Source organism: Rhinoderma darwinii, unplaced genomic scaffold, assembly GCF_050947455.1.
Source record: "Rhinoderma darwinii isolate aRhiDar2 unplaced genomic scaffold, aRhiDar2.hap1 Scaffold_579, whole genome shotgun sequence".
In the NCBI taxonomy this organism is placed as follows: Eukaryota; Metazoa; Chordata; class Amphibia; order Anura; family Rhinodermatidae; genus Rhinoderma; species Rhinoderma darwinii.
Genome location: NW_027464132.1, coordinates 63,382 through 85,942, shown reverse-complemented (window position 1 = coordinate 85,942; position 22,561 = coordinate 63,382). Strand labels below are relative to the sequence as shown.

Here is a 22,561-nt window from a genome sequence, read left to right as displayed (position 1 = left end):
CTGCAGGCTCACACACTCACAGCTACACGGGAGGTGAATAAAGGCCGGAGAGGAAGCCAGACAGGATTTGCTTCTTTTGCTTGCACCACAATGCAGTGCTGAAAGAGGAGGAATCTACATAAAAACGCCTTCCTGGCAACGCCCAAATGCCCTGCTGCCATGCAGATAAACACTGGCAGCGGCAGCAAGTGCATGCCCACAGCCACCCCTTGTTCCTTCACACCTTGTATCAGCTGTAATCCAGTCCAGTCCAGTGCTGCCTGCTGAGCAGCACTGACCAACACTGCCTGGGCCCAGGCTTTTATCTCTGAGGCCCCATTATGATGTCAGAAAGCTGGCTCTGGAATCCTGAGGGCTCCACTATGACACGTGCAAAGTTCCGTCTGAACTTTATATAAGACGGTGAGGCTCAGTCAGTCACTCAGTGTTGCCTGAGAGGGCAACACTGCAACAGCCGGCCGCCAGGCTGTCTTTTTTTTGCACAGCTAGTTGCCTCCAGGAGGCCACAAGAGGGAGACAAGGGACTGCAAAATGGAAAATAGGCATCCACCAACTTTACAGACAACTTCTCCTTGCTCCTACAACCTCCATCCTTGCACAGTTTGTTATTCTTCTAGGTAACATAGTAACAAATCCAAATTGCTGCTCTCTTTGTAGGCAAGCAAGGCTTTGTTGCAACTGCAATTCTTACTTCTTCTTGAAATGTAGGGACGACAGTACATTCCATCACATCCATCTAGTGTACACAGGTAGGTCCATTGTGGCGGGCAGGCGAGCGGGCGGGCTGCTTTATTGGCTGTTTGCTGTTCCCCTACTCCACTCCACTATTTGACTGTTGTGCTGCATCAATCAATCAATCAATCAATCAATCAATCAATCAATCAATCAATCAATCAGTGGCTGGCTCAGGTGCAGCTCTTTAACTTACCTAAAAGGGAGGGCGGAGAGAAGACAAGGAAGGTGAATGAGGTGTTCCAATGTGAAATGCCGGAAACACAGAAACACAGACGACACACAACAAGAGGTGGCAATCTATTCATTAATTGCATTTAATCAATGAGCTCATTATCACTCATGCATTGTCCAACAGGTGTTGAAATAATGGGATTAAAAGGGGAGATCCCTTCAGAAAGACAGAAACAATAGCAAAGACAAAAAACACTTTTGGAATCTGCTTTTAGTCAACCAATACCAGGTCAATGCGTGGAGTGGACAGAGCAAGCTCTATTTCCATCTCCCTGTTCTAAAAATCCATTTAATATATGGTCCCCAGATAGGGGACGTATCAGATATTAAACTGATAAGAACAGATACTACACTTGATCTTAGCCAAAAGGCCGAGAAGCGATAACCCGAACGGGCCGCGCGTTGCCCGAGCCTGCCCGATACTGCTGTTCAGCCCTTGCAGCGATTCAGCCTACTTCTAGGCAATTCCATGGGGCCCTGCAGGCTCACACACTCACAGCTACACGGGAGGTGAATAAAGGCCGGAGAGGAAGCCAGACAGGATTTGCTTCTTTTGCTTGCACCACAATGCAGTGCTGAAAGAGGAGGAATCTACATAAAAACGCCTTCCTGGCAACGCCCAAATGCCCTGCTGCCATGCAGATAAACACTGGCAGCGGCAGCAAGTGCATGCCCACAGCCACCCCTTGTTCCTTCACACCTTGTATCAGCTGTAATCCAGTCCAGTCCAGTGCTGCCTGCTGAGCAGCACTGACCAACACTGCCTGGGCCCAGGCTTTTATCTCTGAGGCCCCATTATGATGTCAGAAAGCTGGCTCTGGAATCCTGAGGGCTCCACTATGACACGTGCAAAGTTCCGTCTGAACTTTATATAAGACGGTGAGGCTCAGTCAGTCACTCAGTGTTGCCTGAGAGGGCAACACTGCAACAGCCGGCCGCCAGGCTGTCTTTTTTTTGCACAGCTAGTTGCCTCCAGGAGGCCACAAGAGGGAGACAAGGGACTGCAAAATGGAAAATAGGCATCCACCAACTTTACAGACAACTTCTCCTTGCTCCTACAACCTCCATCCTTGCACAGTTTGTTATTCTTCTAGGTAACATAGTAACAAATCCAAATTGCTGCTCTCTTTGTAGGCAAGCAAGGCTTTGTTGCAACTGCAATTCTTACTTCTTCTTGAAATGTAGGGACGACAGTACATTCCATCACATCCATCTAGTGTACACAGGTAGGTCCATTGTGGCGGGCAGGCGAGCGGGCGGGCTGCTTTATTGGCTGTTTGCTGTTCCCCTACTCCACTCCACTATTTGACTGTTGTGCTGCATCAATCAATCAATCAATCAATCAATCAATCAATCAATCAATCAATCAATCAATCAATCAATCAGTGGCTGGCTCAGGTGCAGCTCTTTAACTTACCTAAAAGGGAGGGCGGAGAGAAGACAAGGAAGGTGAATGAGGTGTTCCAATGTGAAATGCCGGAAACACAGAAACACAGACGACACACAACAAGAGGTGGCAATCTATTCATTAATTGCATTTAATCAATGAGCTCATTATCACTCATGCATTGTCCAACAGGTGTTGAAATAATGGGATTAAAAGGGGAGATCCCTTCAGAAAGACAGAAACAATAGCAAAGACAAAAAACACTTTTGGAATCTGCTTTTAGTCAACACATAAGGAAAGGGTGCACCGGTCCTGGAAATACTGCAATACCAGGTCAATGCGTGGAGTGGACAGAGCAAGCTCTATTTCCATCTCCCTGTTCTAAAAATCCATTTAATATATGGTCCCCAGATAGGGGACGTATCAGATATTAAACTGATAAGAACAGATACTACACTTGATCTTAGCCAAAAGGCCGAGAAGCGATAACCCGAACGGGCCGCGCGTTGCCCGAGCCTGCCCGATACTGCTGTTCAGCCCTTGCAGCGATTCAGCCTACTTCTAGGCAATTCCATGGGGCCCTGCAGGCTCACACACTCACAGCTACACGGGAGGTGAATAAAGGCCGGAGAGGAAGCCAGACAGGATTTGCTTCTTTTGCTTGCACCACAATGCAGTGCTGAAAGAGGAGGAATCTACATAAAAACGCCTTCCTGGCAACGCCCAAATGCCCTGCTGCCATGCAGATAAACACTGGCAGCGGCAGCAAGTGCATGCCCACAGCCACCCCTTGTTCCTTCACACCTTGTATCAGCTGTAATCCAGTCCAGTCCAGTGCTGCCTGCTGAGCAGCACTGACCAACACTGCCTGGGCCCAGGCTTTTATCTCTGAGGCCCCATTATGATGTCAGAAAGCTGGCTCTGGAATCCTGAGGGCTCCACTATGACACGTGCAAAGTTCCGTCTGAACTTTATATAAGACGGTGAGGCTCAGTCAGTCACTCAGTGTTGCCTGAGAGGGCAACACTGCAACAGCCGGCCGCCAGGCTGTCTTTTTTTTGCACAGCTAGTTGCCTCCAGGAGGCCACAAGAGGGAGACAAGGGACTGCAAAATGGAAAATAGGCATCCACCAAATTTACAGACAACTTCTCCTTGCTCCTACAACCTCCATCCTTGCACAGTTTGTTATTCTTCTAGGTAACATAGTAACAAATCCAAATTGCTGCTCTCTTTGTAGGCAAGCAAGCAAGGCTTTGTTGCAACTGCAATTCTTACTTCTTCTTGAAATGTAGGGACGACAGTACATTCCATCACATCCATCTAGTGTACACAGCTAGGTCCATTGTGGCGGGCAGGCGAGCGGGCGGGCTGCTTTATTGGCTGTTTGCTGTTCCCCTACTCCACTCCACTATTTGACTGTTGTGCTGCATCAATCAATCAATCAATCAATCAATCAATCAATCAATCAATCAATCAGTGGCTGGCTCAGGTGCAGCTCTTTAACTTACCTAAAAGGGAGGGCGGAGAGAAGACAAGGAAGGTGAATGAGGTGTTCCAATGTGAAATGCCGGAAACACAGAAACACAGACGACACACAACAAGAGGTGGCAATCTATTCATTAATTGCATTTAATCAATGAGCTCATTATCACTCATGCATTGTCCAACAGGTGTTGAAATAATGGGATTAAAAGGGGAGATCCCTTCAGAAAGACAGAAACAATAGCAAAGACAAAAAACACTTTTGGAATCTGCTTTTAGTCAACACATAAGGAAAGGGTGCACCGGTCCTGGAAATACTGCAATACCAGGTCAATGCGTGGAGTGGACAGAGCAAGCTCTATTTCCATCTCCCTGTTCTAAAAATCCATTTAATATATGGTCCCCAGATAGGGGACGTATCAGATATTAAACTGATAAGAACAGATACTACACTTGATCTTAGCCAAAAGGCCGAGAAGCGATAACCCGAACGGGCCGCGCGTTGCCCGAGCCTGCCCGATACTGCTGTTCAGCCCTTGCAGCGATTCAGCCTACTTCTAGGCAATTCCATGGGGCCCTGCAGGCTCACACACTCACAGCTACACGGGAGGTGAATAAAGGCCGGAGAGGAAGCCAGACAGGATTTGCTTCTTTTGCTTGCACCACAATGCAGTGCTGAAAGAGGAGGAATCTACATAAAAACGCCTTCCTGGCAACGCCCAAATGCCCTGCTGCCATGCAGATAAACACTGGCAGCGGCAGCAAGTGCATGCCCACAGCCACCCCTTGTTCCTTCACACCTTGTATCAGCTGTAATCCAGTCCAGTCCAGTGCTGCCTGCTGAGCAGCACTGACCAACACTGCCTGGGCCCAGGCTTTTATCTCTGAGGCCCCATTATGATGTCAGAAAGCTGGCTCTGGAATCCTGAGGGCTCCACTATGACACGTGCAAAGTTCCGTCTGAACTTTATATAAGACGGTGAGGCTCAGTCAGTCACTCAGTGTTGCCTGAGAGGGCAACACTGCAACAGCCGGCCGCCAGGCTGTCTTTTTTTTGCACAGCTAGTTGCCTCCAGGAGGCCACAAGAGGGAGACAAGGGACTGCAAAATGGAAAATAGGCATCCACCAACTTTACAGACAACTTCTCCTTGCTCCTACAACCTCCATCCTTGCACAGTTTGTTATTCTTCTAGGTAACATAGTAACAAATCCAAATTGCTGCTCTCTTTGTAGGCAAGCAAGGCTTTGTTGCAACTGCAATTCTTACTTCTTCTTGAAATGTAGGGACGACAGTACATTCCATCACATCCATCTAGTGTACACAGCTAGGTCCATTGTGGCGGGCAGGCGAGCGGGCGGGCTGCTTTATTGGCTGTTTGCTGTTCCCCTACTCCACTCCACTATTTGACTGTTGTGCTGCATCAATCAATCAATCAATCAATCAATCAATCAATCAATCAATCAATCAATCAGTGGCTGGCTCAGGTGCAGCTCTTTAACTTACCTAAAAGGGAGGGCGGAGAGAAGACAAGGAAGGTGAATGAGGTGTTCCAATGTGAAATGCCGGAAACACAGAAACACAGACGACACACAACAAGAGGTGGCAATCTATTCATTAATTGCATTTAATCAATGAGCTCATTATCACTCATGCATTGTCCAACAGGTGTTGAAATAATGGGATTAAAAGGGGAGATCCCTTCAGAAAGACAGAAACAATAGCAAAGACAAAAAACACTTTTGGAATCTGCTTTTAGTCAACACATAAGGAAAGGGTGCACCGGTCCTGGAAATACTGCAATACCAGGTCAATGCGTGGAGTGGACAGAGCAAGCTCTATTTCCATCTCCCTGTTCTAAAAATCCATTTAATATATGGTCCCCAGATAGGGGACGTATCAGATATTAAACTGATAAGAACAGATACTACACTTGATCTTAGCCAAAAGGCCGAGAAGCGATAACCCGAACGGGCCGCGCGTTGCCCGAGCCTGCCCGATACTGCTGTTCAGCCCTTGCAGCGATTCAGCCTACTTCTAGGCAATTCCATGGGGCCCTGCAGGCTCACACACTCACAGCTACACGGGAGGTGAATAAAGGCCGGAGAGGAAGCCAGACAGGATTTGCTTCTTTTGCTTGCACCACAATGCAGTGCTGAAAGAGGAGGAATCTACATAAAAACGCCTTCCTGGCAACGCCCAAATGCCCTGCTGCCATGCAGATAAACACTGGCAGCGGCAGCAAGTGCATGCCCACAGCCACCCCTTGTTCCTTCACACCTTGTATCAGCTGTAATCCAGTCCAGTCCAGTGCTGCCTGCTGAGCAGCACTGACCAACACTGCCTGGGCCCAGGCTTTTATCTCTGAGGCCCCATTATGATGTCAGAAAGCTGGCTCTGGAATCCTGAGGGCTCCACTATGACACGTGCAAAGTTCCGTCTGAACTTTATATAAGACGGTGAGGCTCAGTCAGTCACTCAGTGTTGCCTGAGAGGGCAACACTGCAACAGCCGGCCGCCAGGCTGTCTTTTTTTTGCACAGCTAGTTGCCTCCAGGAGGCCACAAGAGGGAGACAAGGGACTGCAAAATGGAAAATAGGCATCCACCAACTTTACAGACAACTTCTCCTTGCTCCTACAACCTCCATCCTTGCACAGTTTGTTATTCTTCTAGGTAACATAGTAACAAATCCAAATTGCTGCTCTCTTTGTAGGCAAGCAAGGCTTTGTTGCAACTGCAATTCTTACTTCTTCTTGAAATGTAGGGACGACAGTACATTCCATCACATCCATCTAGTGTACACAGGTAGGTCCATTGTGGCGGGCAGGCGAGCGGGCGGGCTGCTTTATTGGCTGTTTGCTGTTCCCCTACTCCACTCCACTATTTGACTGTTGTGCTGCATCAATCAATCAATCAATCAATCAATCAATCAATCAATCAATCAATCAGTGGCTGGCTCAGGTGCAGCTCTTTAACTTACCTAAAAGGGAGGGCGGAGAGAAGACAAGGAAGGTGAATGAGGTGTTCCAATGTGAAATGCCGGAAACACAGAAACACAGACGACACACAACAAGAGGTGGCAATCTATTCATTAATTGCATTTAATCAATGAGCTCATTATCACTCATGCATTGTCCAACAGGTGTTGAAATAATGGGATTAAAAGGGGAGATCCCTTCAGAAAGACAGAAACAATAGCAAAGACAAAAAACACTTTTGGAATCTGCTTTTAGTCAACACATAAGGAAAGGGTGCACCGGTCCTGGAAATACTGCAATACCAGGTCAATGCGTGGAGTGGACAGAGCAAGCTCTATTTCCATCTCCCTGTTCTAAAAATCCATTTAATATATGGTCCCCAGATAGGGGACGTATCAGATATTAAACTGATAAGAACAGATACTACACTTGATCTTAGCCAAAAGGCCGAGAAGCGATAACCCGAACGGGCCGCGCGTTGCCCGAGCCTGCCCGATACTGCTGTTCAGCCCTTGCAGCGATTCAGCCTACTTCTAGGCAATTCCATGGGGCCCTGCAGGCTCACACACTCACAGCTACACGGGAGGTGAATAAAGGCCGGAGAGGAAGCCAGACAGGATTTGCTTCTTTTGCTTGCACCACAATGCAGTGCTGAAAGAGGAGGAATCTACATAAAAACGCCTTCCTGGCAACGCCCAAATGCCCTGCTGCCATGCAGATAAACACTGGCAGCGGCAGCAAGTGCATGCCCACAGCCACCCCTTGTTCCTTCACACCTTGTATCAGCTGTAATCCAGTCCAGTCCAGTGCTGCCTGCTGAGCAGCACTGACCAACACTGCCTGGGCCCAGGCTTTTATCTCTGAGGCCCCATTATGATGTCAGAAAGCTGGCTCTGGAATCCTGAGGGCTCCACTATGACACGTGCAAAGTTCCGTCTGAACTTTATATAAGACGGTGAGGCTCAGTCAGTCACTCAGTGTTGCCTGAGAGGGCAACACTGCAACAGCCGGCCGCCAGGCTGTCTTTTTTTTGCACAGCTAGTTGCCTCCAGGAGGCCACAAGAGGGAGACAAGGGACTGCAAAATGGAAAATAGGCATCCACCAACTTTACAGACAACTTCTCCTTGCTCCTACAACCTCCATCCTTGCACAGTTTGTTATTCTTCTAGGTAACATAGTAACAAATCCAAATTGCTGCTCTCTTTGTAGGCAAGCAAGGCTTTGTTGCAACTGCAATTCTTACTTCTTCTTGAAATGTAGGGACGACAGTACATTCCATCACATCCATCTAGTGTACACAGGTAGGTCCATTGTGGCGGGCAGGCGAGCGGGCGGGCTGCTTTATTGGCTGTTTGCTGTTCCCCTACTCCACTCCACTATTTGACTGTTGTGCTGCATCAATCAATCAATCAATCAATCAATCAATCAATCAATCAATCAATCAATCAGTGGCTGGCTCAGGTGCAGCTCTTTAACTTACCTAAAAGGGAGGGCGGAGAGAAGACAAGGAAGGTGAATGAGGTGTTCCAATGTGAAATGCCGGAAACACAGAAACACAGACGACACACAACAAGAGGTGGCAATCTATTCATTAATTGCATTTAATCAATGAGCTCATTATCACTCATGCATTGTCCAACAGGTGTTGAAATAATGGGATTAAAAGGGGAGATCCCTTCAGAAAGACAGAAACAATAGCAAAGACAAAAAACACTTTTGGAATCTGCTTTTAGTCAACACATAAGGAAAGGGTGCACCGGTCCTGGAAATACTGCAATACCAGGTCAATGCGTGGAGTGGACAGAGCAAGCTCTATTTCCATCTCCCTGTTCTAAAAATCCATTTAATATATGGTCCCCAGATAGGGGACGTATCAGATATTAAACTGATAAGAACAGATACTACACTTGATCTTAGCCAAAAGGCCGAGAAGCGATAACCCGAACGGGCCGCGCGTTGCCCGAGCCTGCCCGATACTGCTGTTCAGCCCTTGCAGCGATTCAGCCTACTTCTAGGCAATTCCATGGGGCCCTGCAGGCTCACACACTCACAGCTACACGGGAGGTGAATAAAGGCCGGAGAGGAAGCCAGACAGGATTTGCTTCTTTTGCTTGCACCACAATGCAGTGCTGAAAGAGGAGGAATCTACATAAAAACGCCTTCCTGGCAACGCCCAAATGCCCTGCTGCCATGCAGATAAACACTGGCAGCGGCAGCAAGTGCATGCCCACAGCCACCCCTTGTTCCTTCACACCTTGTATCAGCTGTAATCCAGTCCAGTCCAGTGCTGCCTGCTGAGCAGCACTGACCAACACTGCCTGGGCCCAGGCTTTTATCTCTGAGGCCCCATTATGATGTCAGAAAGCTGGCTCTGGAATCCTGAGGGCTCCACTATGACACGTGCAAAGTTCCGTCTGAACTTTATATAAGACGGTGAGGCTCAGTCAGTCACTCAGTGTTGCCTGAGAGGGCAACACTGCAACAGCCGGCCGCCAGGCTGTCTTTTTTTTGCACAGCTAGTTGCCTCCAGGAGGCCACAAGAGGGAGACAAGGGACTGCAAAATGGAAAATAGGCATCCACCAACTTTACAGACAACTTCTCCTTGCTCCTACAACCTCCATCCTTGCACAGTTTGTTATTCTTCTAGGTAACATAGTAACAAATCCAAATTGCTGCTCTCTTTGTAGGCAAGCAAGGCTTTGTTGCAACTGCAATTCTTACTTCTTCTTGAAATGTAGGGACGACAGTACATTCCATCACATCCATCTAGTGTACACAGGTAGGTCCATTGTGGCGGGCAGGCGAGCGGGCGGGCTGCTTTATTGGCTGTTTGCTGTTCCCCTACTCCACTCCACTATTTGACTGTTGTGCTGCATCAATCAATCAATCAATCAATCAATCAATCAATCAATCAATCAATCAATCAATCAATCAGTGGCTGGCTCAGGTGCAGCTCTTTAACTTACCTAAAAGGGAGGGCGGAGAGAAGACAAGGAAGGTGAATGAGGTGTTCCAATGTGAAATGCCGGAAACACAGAAACACAGACGACACACAACAAGAGGTGGCAATCTATTCATTAATTGCATTTAATCAATGAGCTCATTATCACTCATGCATTGTCCAACAGGTGTTGAAATAATGGGATTAAAAGGGGAGATCCCTTCAGAAAGACAGAAACAATAGCAAAGACAAAAAACACTTTTGGAATCTGCTTTTAGTCAACACATAAGGAAAGGGTGCACCGGTCCTGGAAATACTGCAATACCAGGTCAATGCGTGGAGTGGACAGAGCAAGCTCTATTTCCATCTCCCTGTTCTAAAAATCCATTTAATATATGGTCCCCAGATAGGGGACGTATCAGATATTAAACTGATAAGAACAGATACTACACTTGATCTTAGCCAAAAGGCCGAGAAGCGATAACCCGAACGGGCCGCGCGTTGCCCGAGCCTGCCCGATACTGCTGTTCAGCCCTTGCAGCGATTCAGCCTACTTCTAGGCAATTCCATGGGGCCCTGCAGGCTCACACACTCACAGCTACACGGGAGGTGAATAAAGGCCGGAGAGGAAGCCAGACAGGATTTGCTTCTTTTGCTTGCACCACAATGCAGTGCTGAAAGAGGAGGAATCTACATAAAAACGCCTTCCTGGCAACGCCCAAATGCCCTGCTGCCATGCAGATAAACACTGGCAGCGGCAGCAAGTGCATGCCCACAGCCACCCCTTGTTCCTTCACACCTTGTATCAGCTGTAATCCAGTCCAGTCCAGTGCTGCCTGCTGAGCAGCACTGACCAACACTGCCTGGGCCCAGGCTTTTATCTCTGAGGCCCCATTATGATGTCAGAAAGCTGGCTCTGGAATCCTGAGGGCTCCACTATGACACGTGCAAAGTTCCGTCTGAACTTTATATAAGACGGTGAGGCTCAGTCAGTCACTCAGTGTTGCCTGAGAGGGCAACACTGCAACAGCCGGCCGCCAGGCTGTCTTTTTTTTGCACAGCTAGTTGCCTCCAGGAGGCCACAAGAGGGAGACAAGGGACTGCAAAATGGAAAATAGGCATCCACCAACTTTACAGACAACTTCTCCTTGCTCCTACAACCTCCATCCTTGCACAGTTTGTTATTCTTCTAGGTAACATAGTAACAAATCCAAATTGCTGCTCTCTTTGTAGGCAAGCAAGGCTTTGTTGCAACTGCAATTCTTACTTCTTCTTGAAATGTAGGGACGACAGTACATTCCATCACATCCATCTAGTGTACACAGGTAGGTCCATTGTGGCGGGCAGGCGAGCGGGCGGGCTGCTTTATTGGCTGTTTGCTGTTCCCCTACTCCACTCCACTATTTGACTGTTGTGCTGCATCAATCAATCAATCAATCAATCAATCAATCAATCAATCAATCAATCAATCAGTGGCTGGCTCAGGTGCAGCTCTTTAACTTACCTAAAAGGGAGGGCGGAGAGAAGACAAGGAAGGTGAATGAGGTGTTCCAATGTGAAATGCCGGAAACACAGAAACACAGACGACACACAACAAGAGGTGGCAATCTATTCATTAATTGCATTTAATCAATGAGCTCATTATCACTCATGCATTGTCCAACAGGTGTTGAAATAATGGGATTAAAAGGGGAGATCCCTTCAGAAAGACAGAAACAATAGCAAAGACAAAAAACACTTTTGGAATCTGCTTTTAGTCAACACATAAGGAAAGGGTGCACCGGTCCTGGAAATACTGCAATACCAGGTCAATGCGTGGAGTGGACAGAGCAAGCTCTATTTCCATCTCCCTGTTCTAAAAATCCATTTAATATATGGTCCCCAGATAGGGGACGTATCAGATATTAAACTGATAAGAACAGATACTACACTTGATCTTAGCCAAAAGGCCGAGAAGCGATAACCCGAACGGGCCGCGCGTTGCCCGAGCCTGCCCGATACTGCTGTTCAGCCCTTGCAGCGATTCAGCCTACTTCTAGGCAATTCCATGGGGCCCTGCAGGCTCACACACTCACAGCTACACGGGAGGTGAATAAAGGCCGGAGAGGAAGCCAGACAGGATTTGCTTCTTTTGCTTGCACCACAATGCAGTGCTGAAAGAGGAGGAATCTACATAAAAACGCCTTCCTGGCAACGCCCAAATGCCCTGCTGCCATGCAGATAAACACTGGCAGCGGCAGCAAGTGCATGCCCACAGCCACCCCTTGTTCCTTCACACCTTGTATCAGCTGTAATCCAGTCCAGTCCAGTGCTGCCTGCTGAGCAGCACTGACCAACACTGCCTGGGCCCAGGCTTTTATCTCTGAGGCCCCATTATGATGTCAGAAAGCTGGCTCTGGAATCCTGAGGGCTCCACTATGACACGTGCAAAGTTCCGTCTGAACTTTATATAAGACGGTGAGGCTCAGTCAGTCACTCAGTGTTGCCTGAGAGGGCAACACTGCAACAGCCGGCCGCCAGGCTGTCTTTTTTTTGCACAGCTAGTTGCCTCCAGGAGGCCACAAGAGGGAGACAAGGGACTGCAAAATGGAAAATAGGCATCCACCAACTTTACAGACAACTTCTCCTTGCTCCTACAACCTCCATCCTTGCACAGTTTGTTATTCTTCTAGGTAACATAGTAACAAATCCAAATTGCTGCTCTCTTTGTAGGCAAGCAAGGCTTTGTTGCAACTGCAATTCTTACTTCTTCTTGAAATGTAGGGACGACAGTACATTCCATCACATCCATCTAGTGTACACAGGTAGGTCCATTGTGGCGGGCAGGCGAGCGGGCGGGCTGCTTTATTGGCTGTTTGCTGTTCCCCTACTCCACTCCACTATTTGACTGTTGTGCTGCATCAATCAATCAATCAATCAATCAATCAGTGGCTGGCTCAGGTGCAGCTCTTTAACTTACCTAAAAGGGAGGGCGGAGAGAAGACAAGGAAGGTGAATGAGGTGTTCCAATGTGAAATGCCGGAAACACAGAAACACAGACGACACACAACAAGAGGTGGCAATCTATTCATTAATTGCATTTAATCAATGAGCTCATTATCACTCATGCATTGTCCAACAGGTGTTGAAATAATGGGATTAAAAGGGGAGATCCCTTCAGAAAGACAGAAACAATAGCAAAGACAAAAAACACTTTTGGAATCTGCTTTTAGTCAACACATAAGGAAAGGGTGCACCGGTCCTGGAAATACTGCAATACCAGGTCAATGCGTGGAGTGGACAGAGCAAGCTCTATTTCCATCTCCCTGTTCTAAAAATCCATTTAATATATGGTCCCCAGATAGGGGACGTATCAGATATTAAACTGATAAGAACAGATACTACACTTGATCTTAGCCAAAAGGCCGAGAAGCGATAACCCGAACGGGCCGCGCGTTGCCCGAGCCTGCCCGATACTGCTGTTCAGCCCTTGCAGCGATTCAGCCTACTTCTAGGCAATTCCATGGGGCCCTGCAGGCTCACACACTCACAGCTACACGGGAGGTGAATAAAGGCCGGAGAGGAAGCCAGACAGGATTTGCTTCTTTTGCTTGCACCACAATGCAGTGCTGAAAGAGGAGGAATCTACATAAAAACGCCTTCCTGGCAACGCCCAAATGCCCTGCTGCCATGCAGATAAACACTGGCAGCGGCAGCAAGTGCATGCCCACAGCCACCCCTTGTTCCTTCACACCTTGTATCAGCTGTAATCCAGTCCAGTCCAGTGCTGCCTGCTGAGCAGCACTGACCAACACTGCCTGGGCCCAGGCTTTTATCTCTGAGGCCCCATTATGATGTCAGAAAGCTGGCTCTGGAATCCTGAGGGCTCCACTATGACACGTGCAAAGTTCCGTCTGAACTTTATATAAGACGGTGAGGCTCGGTCAGTCACTCAGTGTTGCCTGAGAGGGCAACACTGCAACAGCCGGCCGCCAGGCTGTCTTTTTTTTGCACAGCTAGTTGCCTCCAGGAGGCCACAAGAGGAGACAAGGGACTGCAAAATGGAAAATAGGCATCCACCAACTTTACAGACAACTTCTCCTTGCTCCTACAACCTCCATCCTTGCACAGTTTGTTATTCTTCTAGGTAACATAGTAACAAATCCAAATTGCTGCTCTCTTTGTAGGCAAGCAAGGCTTTGTTGCAACTGCAATCTTACTTCTTCTTGAAATGTAGGGACGACAGTACATTCCATCACATCCATCTAGTGTACACAGGTAGGTCCATTGTGGCGGGCAGGCGAGCGGGCGGGCTGCTTTATTGGCTGTTTGCTGTTCCCCTACTCCACTCCACTATTTGACTGTTGTGCTGCATCAATCAATCAATCAATCAATCAATCAATCAATCAATCAATCAATCAATCAATCAATCAATCAGTGGCTGGCTCAGGTGCAGCTCTTTAACTTACCTAAAAGGGAGGGCGGAGAGAAGACAAGGAAGTGAATGAGGTGTTCCAATGTGAAATGCCGGAAACACAGAAACACAGACGACACACACAAGAGGTGGCAATCTATTCATTAATTGCATTTAATCAATGAGCTCATTATCACTCATGCATTGTCCAACAGGATGTTGAAATAATGGATTAAAAGGGGAGATCCCTTCAGAAAGACAGAACAATAGCAAAGACAAAAAACACTTTTGGAATCTGCTTTTAGTCAACACATAAGGAAGGGTGCACCGGTCCTGGAAATACTGCAATACCAGGTCAATGCGTGGAGTGGACAGAGCAAGCTCTATTTCCATCTCCCTGTTCTAAAAATCCATTTAATATATGGTCCCCAGATAGGGGACGTATCAGATATTAAACTGATAAGAACAGATACTACACTTGATCTTAGCCAAAAGGCCGAGAAGCGATAACCCGAACGGGCCGCGCGTTGCCCGAGCCTGCCCGATACTGCTGTTCAGCCCTTGCAGCGATTCAGCCTACTTCTAGGCAATTCCATGGGGCCCTGCAGGCTCACACACTCACAGCTACACGGGAGGTGAATAAAGGCCGGAGAGGAAGCCAGACAGGATTTGCTTCTTTTGCTTGCACCACAATGCAGTGCTGAAAGAGGAGGAATCTACATAAAAACGCCTTCCTGGCAACGCCCAATGCCCTGCTGCCATGCAGATAAACACTGGCAGCGGCAGCAAGTGCATGCCCACAGCCACCCTTGTCCTCACACCTTGTATCAGCTGTAATCCAGTCCCAGTCCAGTGCTGCCTGCTGAGCAGCACTGACCAACACTGCCTGGGCCCAGGCTTTTATCTCTGAGGCCCCATTATGATGTCAGAAAGCTGGCTCTGGAATCCTGAGGGCTCCACTATGACACGTGCAAAGTTCCGTCTGAACTTTATATAAGACGGTGAGGCTCAGTCAGTCACTCAGTGTTGCCTGAGAGGGCAACACTGCAACAGCCGGCCGCCAGGCTGTCTTTTTTTTGCACAGCTAGTTGCCTCCAGGAGGCCACAAGAGGGAGACAAGGGACTGCAAAATGGAAAATAGGCATCCACCAACTTTACAGACAACTTCTCCTTGCTCCTACAACCTCCATCCTTGCACAGTTTGTTATTCTTCTAGGTAACATAGTAACAAATCCAAATTGCTGCTCTCTTTGTAGGCAAGCAAGGCTTTGTTGCAACTGCAATTCTTACTTCTTCTTGAAATGTAGGGACGACAGTACATTCCATCACATCCATCTAGTGTACACAGGTAGGTCCATTGTGGCGGGCAGGCGAGCGGGCGGGCTGCTTTATTGGCTGTTTGCTGTTCCCCTACTCCACTCCACTATTTGACTGTTGTGCTGCATCAATCAATCAATCAATCAATCAATCAATCAATCAATCAATCAATCAATCAATCAATCAATCAGTGGCTGGCTCAGGTGCAGCTCTTTAACTTACCTAAAAGGGAGGGCGGAGAGAAGACAAGGAAGGTGAATGAGGTGTTCCAATGTGAAATGCCGGAAACACAGAAACACAGACGACACACAACAAGAGGTGGCAATCTATTCATTAATTGCATTTAATCAATGAGCTCATTATCACTCATGCATTGTCCAACAGGTGTTGAAATAATGGGATTAAAAGGGGAGATCCCTTCAGAAAGACAGAAACAATAGCAAAGACAAAAAACACTTTTGGAATCTGCTTTTAGTCAACACATAAGGAAAGGGTGCACCGGTCCTGGAAATACTGCAATACCAGGTCAATGCGTGGAGTGGACAGAGCAAGCTCTATTTCCATCTCCCTGTTCTAAAAATCCATTTAATATATGGTCCCCAGATAGGGGACGTATCAGATATTAAACTGATAAGAACAGATACTACACTTGATCTTAGCCAAAAGGCCGAGAAGCGATAACCCGAACGGGCCGCGCGTTGCCCGAGCCTGCCCGATACTGCTGTTCAGCCCTTGCAGCGATTCAGCCTACTTCTAGGCAATTCCATGGGGCCCTGCAGGCTCACACACTCACAGCTACACGGGAGGTGAATAAAGGCCGGAGAGGAAGCCAGACAGGATTTGCTTCTTTTGCTTGCACCACAATGCAGTGCTGAAAGAGGAGGAATCTACATAAAAACGCCTTCCTGGCAACGCCCAAATGCCCTGCTGCCATGCAGATAAACACTGGCAGCGGCAGCAAGTGCATGCCCACAGCCACCCCTTGTTCCTTCACACCTTGTATCAGCTGTAATCCAGTCCAGTCCAGTGCTGCCTGCTGAGCAGCACTGACCAACACTGCCTGGGCCCAGGCTTTTATCTCTGAGGCCCCATTATGATGTCAGAAAGCTGGCTCTGGAATCCTGAGGGCTCCACTATGACACGTGCAAAGTTCCGTCTGAACTTTATATAAGACGGTGAGGCTCAGTCAGTCACTCAGTGTTGCCTGAGAGGGCAACACTGCAACAGCCGGCCGCCAGGCTGTCTTTTTTTTGCACAGCTAGTTGCCTCCAGGAGGCCACAAGAGGGAGACAAGGGACTGCAAAATGGAAAATAGGCATCCACCAACTTTACAGACAACTTCTCCTTGCTCCTACAACCTCCATCCTTGCACAGTTTGTTATTCTTCTAGGTAACATAGTAACAAATCCAAATTGCTGCTCTCTTTGTAGGCAAGCAAGGCTTTGTTGCAACTGCAATTCTTACTTCTTCTTGAAATGTAGGGACGACAGTACATTCCATCACATCCATCTAGTGTACACAGGTAGGTCCATTGTGGCGGGCAGGCGAGCAGGCGGGCTGCTTTATTGGCTGTTTGCTGTTCCCCTACTCCACTCCACTATTTGACTGTTGTGCTGCATCAATCAATCAATCAATCAATCAATCAATCAATCAATCAATCAGTGGCTGGCTCAGGTGCAGCTCTTTAACTTACCTAAAAGGGAGGGCGGAGAGAAGACAAGGAAGGTGAATGAGGTGTTCCAATGTGAAATGCCGGAAACACAGAAACACAGACGACACACAACAAGAGGTGGCAATCTATTCATTAATTGCATTTAATCAATGAGCTCATTATCACTCATGCATTGTCCAACAGGTGTTGAAATAATGGGATTAAAAGGGGAGATCCCTTCAGAAAGACAGAAACAATAGCAAAGACAAAAAACACTTTTGGAATCTGCTTTTAGTCAACACATAAGGAAAGGGTGCACCGGTCCTGGAAATACTGCAATACCAGGTCAATGCGTGGAGTGGACAGAGCAAGCTCTATTTCCATCTCCCTGTTCTAAAAATCCATTTAATATATGGTCCCCAGATAGGGGACGTATCAGATATTAAACTGATAAGAACAGATACTACACTTGATCTTAGCCAAAAGGCCGAGAAGCGATAACCCGAACGGGCCGCGCGTTGCCCGAGCCTGCCCGATACTGCTGTTCAGCCCTTGCAGCGATTCAGCCTACTTCTAGGCAATTCCATGGGGCCCTGCAGGCTCACACACTCACAGCTACACGGGAGGTGAATAAAGGCCGGAGAGGAAGCCAGACAGGATTTGCTTCTTTTGCTTGCACCACAATGCAGTGCTGAAAGAGGAGGAATCTACATAAAAACGCCTTCCTGGCAACGCCCAAATGCCCTGCTGCCATGCAGATAAACACTGGCAGCGGCAGCAAGTGCATGCCCACAGCCACCCCTTGTTCCTTCACACCTTGTATCAGCTGTAATCCAGTCCAGTCCAGTGCTGCCTGCTGAGCAGCACTGACCAACACTGCCTGGGCCCAGGCTTTTATCTCTGAGGCCCCATTATGATGTCAGAAAGCTGGCTCTGGAATCCTGAGGGCTCCACTATGACACGTGCAAAGTTCCGTCTGAACTTTATATAAGACGGTGAGGCTCAGTCAGTCACTCAGTGTTGCCTGAGAGGGCAACACTGCAACAGCCGGCCGCCAGGCTGTCTTTTTTTTGCACAGCTAGTTGCCTCCAGGAGGCCACAAGAGGGAGACAAGGGACTGCAAAATGGAAAATAGGCATCCACCAACTTTACAGACAACTTCTCCTTGCTCCTACAACCTCCATCCTTGCACAGTTTGTTATTCTTCTAGGTAACATAGTAACAAATCCAAATTGCTGCTCTCTTTGTAGGCAAGCAAGGCTTTGTTGCAACTGCAATTCTTACTTCTTCTTGAAATGTAGGGACGACAGTACATTCCATCACATCCATCTAGTGTACACAGGTAGGTCCATTGTGGCGGGCAGGCGAGCGGGCGGGCTGCTTTATTGGCTGTTTGCTGTTCCCCTACTCCACTCCACTATTTGACTGTTGTGCTGCATCAATCAATCAATCAATCAATCAATCAATCAATCAATCAATCAATCAATCAATCAATCAGTGGCTGGCTCAGGTGCAGCTCTTTAACTTACCTAAAAGGGAGGGCGGAGAGAAGACAAGGAAGGTGAATGAGGTGTTCCAATGTGAAATGCCGGAAACACAGAAACACAGACGACACACAACAAGAGGTGGCAATCTATTCATTAATTGCATTTAATCAATGAGCTCATTATCACTCATGCATTGTCCAACAGGTGTTGAAATAATGGGATTAAAAGGGGAGATCCCTTCAGAAAGACAGAAACAATAGCAAAGACAAAAAACACTTTTGGAATCTGCTTTTAGTCAACACATAAGGAAAGGGTGCACCGGTCCTGGAAATACTGCAATACCAGGTCAATGCGTGGAGTGGACAGAGCAAGCTCTATTTCCATCTCCCTGTTCTAAAAATCCATTTAATATATGGTCCCCAGATAGGGGACGTATCAGATATTAAACTGATAAGAACAGATACTACACTTGATCTTAGCCAAAAGGCCGAGAAGCGATAACCCGAACGGGCCGCGCGTTGCCCGAGCCTGCCCGATACTGCTGTTCAGCCCTTGCAGCGATTCAGCCTACTTCTAGGCAATTCCATGGGGCCCTGCAGGCTCACACACTCACAGCTACACGGGAGGTGAATAAAGGCCGGAGAGGAAGCCAGACAGGATTTGCTTCTTTTGCTTGCACCACAATGCAGTGCTGAAAGAGGAGGAATCTACATAAAAACGCCTTCCTGGCAACGCCCAAATGCCCTGCTGCCATGCAGATAAACACTGGCAGCGGCAGCAAGTGCATGCCCACAGCCACCCCTTGTTCCTTCACACCTTGTATCAGCTGTAATCCAGTCCAGTCCAGTGCTGCCTGCTGAGCAGCACTGACCAACACTGCCTGGGCCCAGGCTTTTATCTCTGAGGCCCCATTATGATGTCAGAAAGCTGGCTCTGGAATCCTGAGGGCTCCACTATGACACGTGCAAAGTTCCGTCTGAACTTTATATAAGACGGTGAGGCTCAGTCAGTCACTCAGTGTTGCCTGAGAGGGCAACACTGCAACAGCCGGCCGCCAGGCTGTCTTTTTTTTGCACAGCTAGTTGCCTCCAGGAGGCCACAAGAGGGAGACAAGGGACTGCAAAATGGAAAATAGGCATCCACCAACTTTACAGACAACTTCTCCTTGCTCCTACAACCTCCATCCTTGCACAGTTTGTTATTCTTCTAGGTAACATAGTAACAAATCCAAATTGCTGCTCTCTTTGTAGGCAAGCAAGGCTTTGTTGCAACTGCAATTCTTACTTCTTCTTGAAATGTAGGGACGACAGTACATTCCATCATATCCATCTAGTGTACACAGGTAGGTCCATTGTGGCGGGCAGGCGAGCGGGCGGGCTGCTTTATTGGCTGTTTGCTGTTCCCCTACTCCACTCCACTATTTGACTGTTGTGCTGCATCAATCAATCAATCAATCAATCAATCAATCAATCAATCAGTGGCTGGCTCAGGTGCAGCTCTTTAACTTACCTAAAAGGGAGGGCGGAGAGAAGACAAGGAAGGTGAATGAGGTGTTCCAATGTGAAATGCCGGAAACACAGAAACACAGACGACACACAACAAGAGGTGGCAATCTATTCATTAATTGCATTTAATCAATGAGCTCATTATCACTCATGCATTGTCCAACAGGTGTTGAAATAATGGGATTAAAAGGGGAGATCCCTTCAGAAAGACAGAAACAATAGCAAAGACAAAAAACACTTTTGGAATCTGCTTTTAGTCAACACATAAGGAAAGGGTGCACCGGTCCTGGAAATACTGCAATACCAGGTCAATGCGTGGAGTGGACAGAGCAAGCTCTATTTCCATCTCCCTGTTCTAAAAATCCATTTAATATATGGTCCCCAGATAGGGGACGTATCAGATATTAAACTGATAAGAACAGATACTACACTTGATCTTAGCCAAAAGGCCGAGAAGCGATAACCCGAACGGGCCGCGCGTTGCCCTAGCCTGCCCGATACTGCTGTTCAGCCCTTGCAGCGATTCAGCCTACTTCTAGGCAATTCCATGGGGCCGTGCAGGCTCACACACTTACAGCTACACGGGAGGTGAATAAAGGCCGGAGAGGAAGCCAGACAGGATTTGCTTCTTTTGCTTGCACCACAATGCAGTGCTGAAAGAGGAGGAATCTACATAAAAACGCCTTCCTGGCAACGCCCAAATGCCCTGCTGCCATGCAGATAAACACTGGCAGCGGCAGCAAGTGCATGCCCACAGCCACCCCTTGTTCCTTCACACCTTGTATCAGCTGTAATCCAGTCCAGTCCAGTGCTGCCTGCTGAGCAGCACTGACCAACACTGCCTGGGCCCAGGCTTTTATCTCTGAGGCCCCATTATGATGTCAGAAAGCTGGCTCTGGAATCCTGAGGGCTCCACTATGACACGTGCAAAGTTCCGTCTGAACTTTATATAAGACGGTGAGGCTCAGTCAGTCACTCAGTGTTGCCTGAGAGGGCAACACTGCAACAGCCGGCCGCCAGGCTGTCTTTTTTTTGCACAGCTAGTTGCCTCCAGGAGGCCACAAGAGGGAGACAAGGGACTGCAAAATGGAAAATAGGCATCCACCAACTTTACAGACAACTTCTCCTTGCTCCTACAACCTCCATCCTTGCACAGTTTGTTATTCTTCTAGGTAACATAGTAACAAATCCAAATTGCTGCTCTCTTTGTAGGCAAGCAAGGCTTTGTTGCAACTGCAATTCTTACTTCTTCTTGAAATGTAGGGACGACAGTACATTCCATCACATCCATCTAGTGTACACAGGTAGGTCCATTGTGGCGGGCAGGCGAGCGGGCGGGCTGCTTTATTGGCTGTTTGCTGTTCCCCTACTCCACTCCACTATTTGACTGTTGTGCTGCATCAATCAATCAATCAATCAATCAATCAATCAATCAATCAATCAATCAATCAATCAATCAGTGGCTGGCTCAGGTGCAGCTCTTTAACTTACCTAAAAGGGAGGGCGGAGAGAAGACAAGGAAGGTGAATGAGGTGTTCCAATGTGAAATGCCGGAAACACAGAAACACAGACGACACACAACAAGAGGTGGCAATCTATTCATTAATTGCATTTAATCAATGAGCTCATTATCACTCATGCATTGTCCAACAGGTGTTGAAATAATGGGATTAAAAGGGGAGATCCCTTCAGAAAGACAGAAACAATAGCAAAGACAAAAAACACTTTTGGAATCTGCTTTTAGTCAACACATAAGGAAAGGGTGCACCGGTCCTGGAAATACTGCAATACCAGGTCAATGCGTGGAGTGGACAGAGCAAGCTCTATTTCCATCTCCCTGTTCTAAAAATCCATTTAATATATGGTCCCCAGATAGGGGACGTATCAGATATTAAACTGATAAGAACAGATACTACACTTGATCTTAGCCAAAAGGCCGAGAAGCGATAACCCGAACGGGCCGCGCGTTGCCCTAGCCTGCCCGATACTGCTGTTCAGCCCTTGCAGCGATTCAGCCTACTTCTAGGCAATTCCATGGGGCCCTGCAGGCTCACACACTCACAGCTACACGGGAGGTGAATAAAGGCCGGAGAGGAAGCCAGACAGGATTTGCTTCTTTTGCTTGCACCACAATGCAGTGCTGAAAGAGGAGGAATCTACATAAAAACGCCTTCCTGGCAACGCCCAAATGCCCTGCTGCCATGCAGATAAACACTGGCAGCGGCAGCAAGTGCATGCCCACAGCCACCCCTTGTTCCTTCACACCTTGTATCAGCTGTAATCCAGTCCAGTCCAGTGCTGCCTGCTGAGCAGCACTGACCAACACTGCCTGGGCCCAGGCTTTTATCTCTGAGGCCCCATTATGATGTCAGAAAGCTGGCTCTGGAATCCTGAGGGCTCCACTATGACACGTGCAAAGTTCCGTCTGAACTTTATATAAGACGGTGAGGC

The 22,561-nt window shown here is 47.9% G+C and overlaps 15 non-coding genes across 15 annotated transcripts; all 15 read right to left on the bottom strand.

Annotated features, from left to right (window-relative positions):
* Positions 1-1,166: 1,166 nt before the first annotated feature.
* LOC142724356 (U2 spliceosomal RNA) lies at positions 1,167-1,349 on the bottom strand. The gene has a single exon (XR_012876156.1). It is a non-coding gene; the product is annotated as a U2 spliceosomal RNA (small nuclear RNA).
* A 1,300-nt stretch (positions 1,350-2,649) lies between these two features.
* LOC142724297 (U2 spliceosomal RNA) lies at positions 2,650-2,840 on the bottom strand. The gene has a single exon (XR_012876102.1). It is a non-coding gene; the product is annotated as a U2 spliceosomal RNA (small nuclear RNA).
* A 1,288-nt stretch (positions 2,841-4,128) lies between these two features.
* On the bottom strand, positions 4,129-4,319 carry LOC142724296 (U2 spliceosomal RNA). Its single transcript, XR_012876101.1, has one exon. It is a non-coding gene; the product is annotated as a U2 spliceosomal RNA (small nuclear RNA).
* A 1,288-nt stretch (positions 4,320-5,607) lies between these two features.
* Positions 5,608-5,798, bottom strand: LOC142724295 (U2 spliceosomal RNA). Its single transcript, XR_012876100.1, has one exon. It is a non-coding gene; the product is annotated as a U2 spliceosomal RNA (small nuclear RNA).
* A 1,284-nt stretch (positions 5,799-7,082) lies between these two features.
* On the bottom strand, positions 7,083-7,273 carry LOC142724405 (U2 spliceosomal RNA). Its single transcript, XR_012876200.1, has one exon. It is a non-coding gene; the product is annotated as a U2 spliceosomal RNA (small nuclear RNA).
* A 1,288-nt stretch (positions 7,274-8,561) lies between these two features.
* On the bottom strand, positions 8,562-8,752 carry LOC142724404 (U2 spliceosomal RNA). Its single transcript, XR_012876199.1, has one exon. It is a non-coding gene; the product is annotated as a U2 spliceosomal RNA (small nuclear RNA).
* Positions 8,753-10,048: 1,296 nt separating this feature from the next.
* Positions 10,049-10,239, bottom strand: LOC142724403 (U2 spliceosomal RNA). Its single transcript, XR_012876198.1, has one exon. It is a non-coding gene; the product is annotated as a U2 spliceosomal RNA (small nuclear RNA).
* A 1,288-nt stretch (positions 10,240-11,527) lies between these two features.
* Positions 11,528-11,718, bottom strand: LOC142724402 (U2 spliceosomal RNA). The gene has a single exon (XR_012876197.1). It is a non-coding gene; the product is annotated as a U2 spliceosomal RNA (small nuclear RNA).
* Positions 11,719-12,982: 1,264 nt separating this feature from the next.
* Positions 12,983-13,173, bottom strand: LOC142724400 (U2 spliceosomal RNA). The gene has a single exon (XR_012876196.1). It is a non-coding gene; the product is annotated as a U2 spliceosomal RNA (small nuclear RNA).
* A 1,294-nt stretch (positions 13,174-14,467) lies between these two features.
* LOC142724348 (U2 spliceosomal RNA) lies at positions 14,468-14,658 on the bottom strand. The gene has a single exon (XR_012876148.1). It is a non-coding gene; the product is annotated as a U2 spliceosomal RNA (small nuclear RNA).
* Positions 14,659-15,955: 1,297 nt separating this feature from the next.
* Positions 15,956-16,146, bottom strand: LOC142724398 (U2 spliceosomal RNA). Its single transcript, XR_012876194.1, has one exon. It is a non-coding gene; the product is annotated as a U2 spliceosomal RNA (small nuclear RNA).
* Positions 16,147-17,426: 1,280 nt separating this feature from the next.
* LOC142724397 (U2 spliceosomal RNA) lies at positions 17,427-17,617 on the bottom strand. The gene has a single exon (XR_012876193.1). It is a non-coding gene; the product is annotated as a U2 spliceosomal RNA (small nuclear RNA).
* A 1,296-nt stretch (positions 17,618-18,913) lies between these two features.
* Positions 18,914-19,104, bottom strand: LOC142724396 (U2 spliceosomal RNA). Its single transcript, XR_012876192.1, has one exon. It is a non-coding gene; the product is annotated as a U2 spliceosomal RNA (small nuclear RNA).
* A 1,276-nt stretch (positions 19,105-20,380) lies between these two features.
* On the bottom strand, positions 20,381-20,571 carry LOC142724395 (U2 spliceosomal RNA). The gene has a single exon (XR_012876191.1). It is a non-coding gene; the product is annotated as a U2 spliceosomal RNA (small nuclear RNA).
* Positions 20,572-21,867: 1,296 nt separating this feature from the next.
* On the bottom strand, positions 21,868-22,058 carry LOC142724394 (U2 spliceosomal RNA). Its single transcript, XR_012876190.1, has one exon. It is a non-coding gene; the product is annotated as a U2 spliceosomal RNA (small nuclear RNA).
* Positions 22,059-22,561: the final 503 nt, after the last annotated feature.